The 6,000-nt window shown below is 34.6% G+C and overlaps 1 long non-coding RNA gene across 2 annotated transcripts; it reads left to right on the top strand.

The window, feature by feature from the left end:
* Positions 1-1,996: 1,996 nt before the first annotated feature.
* LOC109083074 lies at positions 1,997-5,842 on the top strand. 2 transcript variants are annotated; one of them, XR_006158943.1, is made up of 5 exons: positions 1,997-2,136; positions 4,451-4,488; positions 4,629-4,667; positions 5,628-5,677; positions 5,777-5,842. It is a non-coding gene; the product is annotated as an uncharacterized LOC109083074 (long non-coding RNA). The 2 variants fall into 2 exon arrangements; XR_006158944.1 differs by lacking the exon at positions 1,997-2,136 and adding an exon at positions 2,554-2,658 and having other exon boundaries at positions 5,777-5,841.
* The last annotated feature ends 158 nt before the right edge of the window (positions 5,843-6,000 follow it).

Below are 6,000 nucleotides of genomic sequence, written 5' to 3'. Positions count from 1 at the left end.
CCACCCAGGTTACCATAGCAACCGCCTAGCAACCACCCAGATCACCCTAGCAACCGCATAGCAACACCTTAGCAACCACCCAAAATAGCTTCGCAACTGCCTAGCAACCACCCTGGTTACCATAGCAACCACTCAGAACACCCTAGCATCCGCCTAGCAACTCCTTAGCAACCACCACAAGTACCTTAGCAACTGCCTAGCACTAGCAACCACCCCAAGTACCTTAGCAAATACCAACCAACCACCAACCACCCAAAACACCCTAGCAACCGCCTAGCAACACCTTAGCAACCACCCCCAAAAACCTTACCAACTGCCTAGCAACCACCCAGGTTACCACAGCAACCATACCAGCAACCACCCAGAACACCCTAGCAACCGCCTAACAACACCTTAGCAACCACCCCAAGTACCTAAGCAACTACCTAGCTACCGCCTAGCAACAACCCAGAACACCCTAGCAACCACTTAGCAACACCTTAGCGACCACACCAACTACCTTAGCAACTGCCTAGCAACCACCCAGGTTACCATAGCAACCACCTAGCAACAACTCAGAACACCCTAGCAACCGCCTAGCAACACCTTAGCAACCACCCCAAGTAACCTAGCAACCACATAGCAACACCCTAGCAACCAACCTGATTACCCTAGCAACCACCCCGGGTACCCTAGCAACGGCCCTAGCAACCATCCCATGTACCCTAGCAACCACCCCGAGTACCCTAGCAACCAAATAGCAACACCCTAACAACCACCCTGATTACCCTGGCAACCACCCTGGGTACCCTAGCAATGGCCCTAGCAACCGTCCTGGATACCAACCACCCCAAGTACACTACCAACCGCATAACAGCACCCTAGCAACCACCCTTGGTACTTTAGCAAGCACACAGCATGTGTTAAAACATGCTAAAAACACCATAGTACCTAGCACCACCCTATAAACCATAGCAACCACCCACAGCACAATAGCAACCACCAATAATGCCCTAGTAACTGTATAGCAACCACCAGAATACAATCACAACCACCTATCAAAACCATAGTGACCACCTAGAAACCACTGAGATCACCCTAGCAAACACCTAGCAACCATTCAGAACGACCTATTAACAGCCTAGCAACCACCTAGCAACCACTCAGAACACCCTAGCAACTGCCTAACAATCACACAGAGTACCCTAGCAACAACATTTTAACTGTTCAGCAACTACCCAGATTACACTAGCAACTGACTAACAACACACTAGAAAAAACCTACCAATCACCCATAAAAACCACAAAGAAACACTTAGCAGCAACGATACAACATATTCTCCAGCATCACTGAGCAGCATGTGTGGCAGTGGGGATAAGCATGGGAGCTAAACAAGACAAAAAGGTTATTAGCAGCGTTATGGACCAGTGCATGAGTTAAATTTCTTTACTGATTATGATGAGAACATGATGGGGGTCATTTATTGGACAAGCAAATTTTATATATTAAATATATATAATGTGGCATGTTATTAGTATATAAAATCTTAAAGAAATCTACAAAAACCTAAAAGAACTTCCTTCTTACTGATGTGTATATATTATATTTTATGTGTGTATCATTGCATTGCATATGTACATCATTATATTACATCAAGGTAATGGTTGTAATGATTCTTGTTCCTTAAAATTATATATATATATATATATATATATATATATATTCTGTATAATATATATATATATATATAAGACAAAGTTAATCACTAAATTCATTACATAATGTCTCTTTCTCTGTATTTTAATGGCTATAACAATTTGAAAGTATTGATTTTAAAGTGCTCATTATTAAAGAATGCTATTATATGACTCATGGTGATCTTAAAAACAAAGACAGAAATATTTTAATTTAACTGTGTTTAACTTTTTAATATGTGGAACCTTTAATTGATCTTTAATTTTTAATAATAAGACTTGGTGGACACATTAAAAGAGAAGAAGAAAAGAAACTCACGATGGGCTCTCTCTTCCAAATATGGATAGAAGAGTAACGCTGCATGACTATTGGCTGCGCAGCTGAAGTTCACGTGCTTGATTGGCTGAGTAATACTTTGATAGAGCGAGACGAACGGCAGATGTTCCAGAAATCTCCCTGAGGTGAGTAGCGGTGGTTTATTTTTCTAACGTCTGCCTTTAATAACGAATTTTAAGAAATAAAATATGTTGCCCAAGTGGTGTATACTATTGTTGCTTGATGTTTGGAAAAACGTTACCTAATTCTGAATATTAGCGCAATATTGCATGAACAAGAGTGCATTTTTTAAGGTATTTTAGCAGAGATTAGTCATTGACGTTAGGCCGCTGGAGCTCGATGGTATCTTTTCCTGCATGAATGTGTTTTTAGGACAGTATTTCCTAATATTAACCACCTATTTAAGAAATACATTTGTTTGAGGTGACTGTGAGGCATTAGAAATCCGTGAGGCCTGATTAATGCTGCGTGTTGGGCGTGATTAATGAGAGTATTTTCTGCTGTTCCATAAACGTCTATATAGTGGTTTTTTTTTACTGATTCAAGAGGTAAAAATAGACAGAGCTCTGAAACTACACACAGACCGCCGTGTCTGACACGCTAGTGATGGCGAATCGTGTCAGATTCACACACGGAGTCCGTGTGAGGTACATTAACGGGACTTATCCGTTTCGTCTCGGTCATGAGTGCGGGCGGCTTCCCGCTTTGATCGTAAATGAGCGCGAAATATGTATTTTTTTTATTTTTTTTTTTTTTTTTCCGCTGGTTTCCTGCTTGAATGTACTTTTAGGACAGTAATTCATAGTATTAACCGTCTATTTAAGAATTACTTTTGTTTGAGGTGACTGTGAGGCATTAGAAATCTGCAAGGCCTGATTAAAGCTGCGTGTTGGGCGTGATTAATGCACGTATTTTCTGCTGTTCCATAAACATCTATATAGTGGTTTTTACTGATCCACAAGGAAACAATACACAGCGCTCTGAAACTACACACAGACCGCCGCGTCTGACACGCTAGTGATGGCGAATTGTCTCGCTCCCCTGCTTTGATCTTAAATGAGCGCAAAATCTTTTTTTTTTTTTTTTTTTTTTTTGCCACAGAAAATGTTTTTTTTTTGCAGTTTAGATGCGGTGTCAGCTACACTTTTTATGTACTTTTTTATAATTTATGATCGGAATATAATTAGAGTACTTTATAATGGTAATGTTTAATGGTTTTAAGTCAGCAGGTTGAAGTGAGAACTTTAAGTTTGATTATTTATCCATGCATCTATTTTGAGTAATGAATGCGTCAGGGAGGAGAGACGGTGTTTAAAAGCTTCAATACGATCTTTATGCGCACCGAATGCAGAGGAAGAGCAAGCTGAAGTCGTTTTGTGTGTCGTTGAACAATGCTGCATTCATTTGATGAGAAACAGTGGTATTGTAATATCATTACAATTTAAAATAACTGTTTCCTTTTTTAACATAATTTAAAAAAAAATAAAAAATAAGAAAATAATAATAAAGTAATTACTAATAAAAAAATAATAATAACAATTTTTAAAAAAGTTTTTCCTCTTATTATTGTTTTTTTTTTTTTTTTTTTTTTTTTTTTTTGGGTGATAAACTTATGCATTTTAAAGTTTACTAATAAACTTATCAACATTCTTCATCAATCCAAAAATAAAAAATTAAAAAAAACAAAATTAAATAAAGTCCATAATACTTTCAAACATTATCAATTAATGTCACCTTAGAAAAGTACAAAAAAAAATAACAAAAACACAAAAAAAAAAGTAATAACCAAAACTAAAAATTTATATTTCACCATTTCCACAAAAAACGAGGCAGCACAACTGTTTTCAACATTGATGATAACATAACACTGACAAATGGAGTACACTATGATAATTCAGTTTGCCATCACCAAATGAAATGTAAAAAATAATAATAATAATAATAATAAAAAAATAAAAATAAATTTAAGCTGTAGTAATAATTGACAACATTACAGTTTTTACTGAATTTATCAGCTTTGAAGGATATAAAAGTATTTTTTTGAAAATAAATAAACAAATGGAATAACAGAATCTTTTTAGCCTCCATTTATTTTTTTAGTTGCCTTAATGTCGGTTTCCTCTGTTTTGTGTAGATATGGTTGACATCCACATGCTATATCTCTGATCTAATGTGTTTTCTGGGTCCTGATATATTTGTCATATGCCTATTAATATCTGTAATTGTAAGTATATAAAAAAAAAATACCATAAACATATATGTGTACATAGACCACATTCAATGTTTATATCAAGAATAAAATAAAAAAAAAAATTCTGGTTTAAGTCATAAGAGGTATGTTGAAAGTCATAGATCTGTGTTTTGTTGTTATCAACTGTTCCTGTTGTGTGCTGTCAAGCATTAATTTATTAATTTTTTGTTCATTCTTTCTTTGTTTAGATTGATCATTGAGCTTTATCTCCTGAGCAATTCTTGAGGTTTGTTTGCATTTTTGGGTTGTGCACTATGCAGGATTAAGAAAATGTGAAATCTTATAAATCAGAGATGTTGTAGTTTATGGGGTTGACAGATTTTAACAATTTATGTCTGACATTTTATTTTCATTTTAAAATTACAGCATTACGAGCACTACTTACTCTCCACTGCACAATATCCAGTAAGTATTTTTATTTAGTTATTTTTTTGATATGGATAAAATATGAACAGGTGACGAAGCAATATTAATGAGATACTACATAGTCATTGATGCACCATAGTACTTCAAATGTGCTATAAATATTTTAGTGAAATTCACTGGGGAATGTTGTAGGCCTCAATGATTTTCCTTGCTTGTAATTTTTCACATAAAGTCAATGAGAGACTGATGAAATGATATTCATTTTGTGGGTGAACCATTCCTTTTAAGTTGCTGTAAGTTATAGGTAAACAGTTTTTCCTTCCTTAAAGATACAGAACCAGTTTATGTTATAGCTATCGGCTGCATTCCAAGTTGCATACTTCTTATGAAGAAGTAATAATTTTGCAATCATTAAAAAATAGTCTAATATGTATGTTATGTATGTAGATGTACTACATTTGTCATGTTATCACTGTCATGTGAGCTACAGCATAAGTTTAATGCAATTCACAATTTTGCTTCTGTGGGCTCATGGGATAGACTAAACTAAAGAATCTTAGTGGTAGGTCATCCAGGAACTTTTCATCTACTGCCTTTAACCCTACTATATAGTAGAGAAGTATGCAAGTTCAAATAATGCCCTAAACCTTTAAAACCAGGTAAAAACACAATTTGATGAACATCCAATTAGAAAAAAAAAAAAAAAAAAAAAAATGCTGTCTGCCTGTCAGTCATTTAGATTTTGTCATATTGTTTGGGAGTCAGTATATTATATTGACAATATATTATATCTTGCTACTTTTGTGTTTTACAACAGTGAGGAACCTCTTTGGCAAATCACTTACAGTAGCTTTAGGTTTGGAATATAATTAATTTATATTGAAAATCTGACTGTATTGAAATCATTTATGGATGCCTTTGCATATTAAGTTTTTTTATGTTAATATTGATCTTATTTCACATACATAATCTATCTTTAATTGTGTGTCTGTTTTGCAGACCATCTATTCAGAGCACAACCTGCATTTTTCTCTGCAGCTGAACACCTGGTTAGTGTGCAAAATGCCTAAATGATGCTATGTCGTTTTTTTTTTCTTCAATATTACTATCATTATAGTTGCCTAATATGTTTTTTTTTTTTTCTCCAGGTTTTGGATTTTTCTTCAAGCAGCAGTTCTTCTGAATTGTTCTTCCCACCCCCTCCCCAACCCTTTGAAATAATATTTAACAATATATAAAAAATATAATTTTTAAAAAAAAAAAAAAAAAAAAAAAAAAATTATTTTAAATACTACGTTGATCATTTGTGTTCAAATAAAACTTTTCTTTTAAAAGTTCAGTCCTTTTAATACTAGTAAAATAATATTTTTAA

This window comes from Cyprinus carpio, unplaced genomic scaffold (genome assembly GCF_018340385.1).
Source record: "Cyprinus carpio isolate SPL01 unplaced genomic scaffold, ASM1834038v1 S000000697, whole genome shotgun sequence".
NCBI classification, from domain to species: domain Eukaryota; kingdom Metazoa; phylum Chordata; class Actinopteri; order Cypriniformes; family Cyprinidae; genus Cyprinus; species Cyprinus carpio.
The sequence above is the reverse complement of the archived record's forward strand: the minus strand, read 5'-3'. Positions and strand labels throughout refer to the sequence as shown.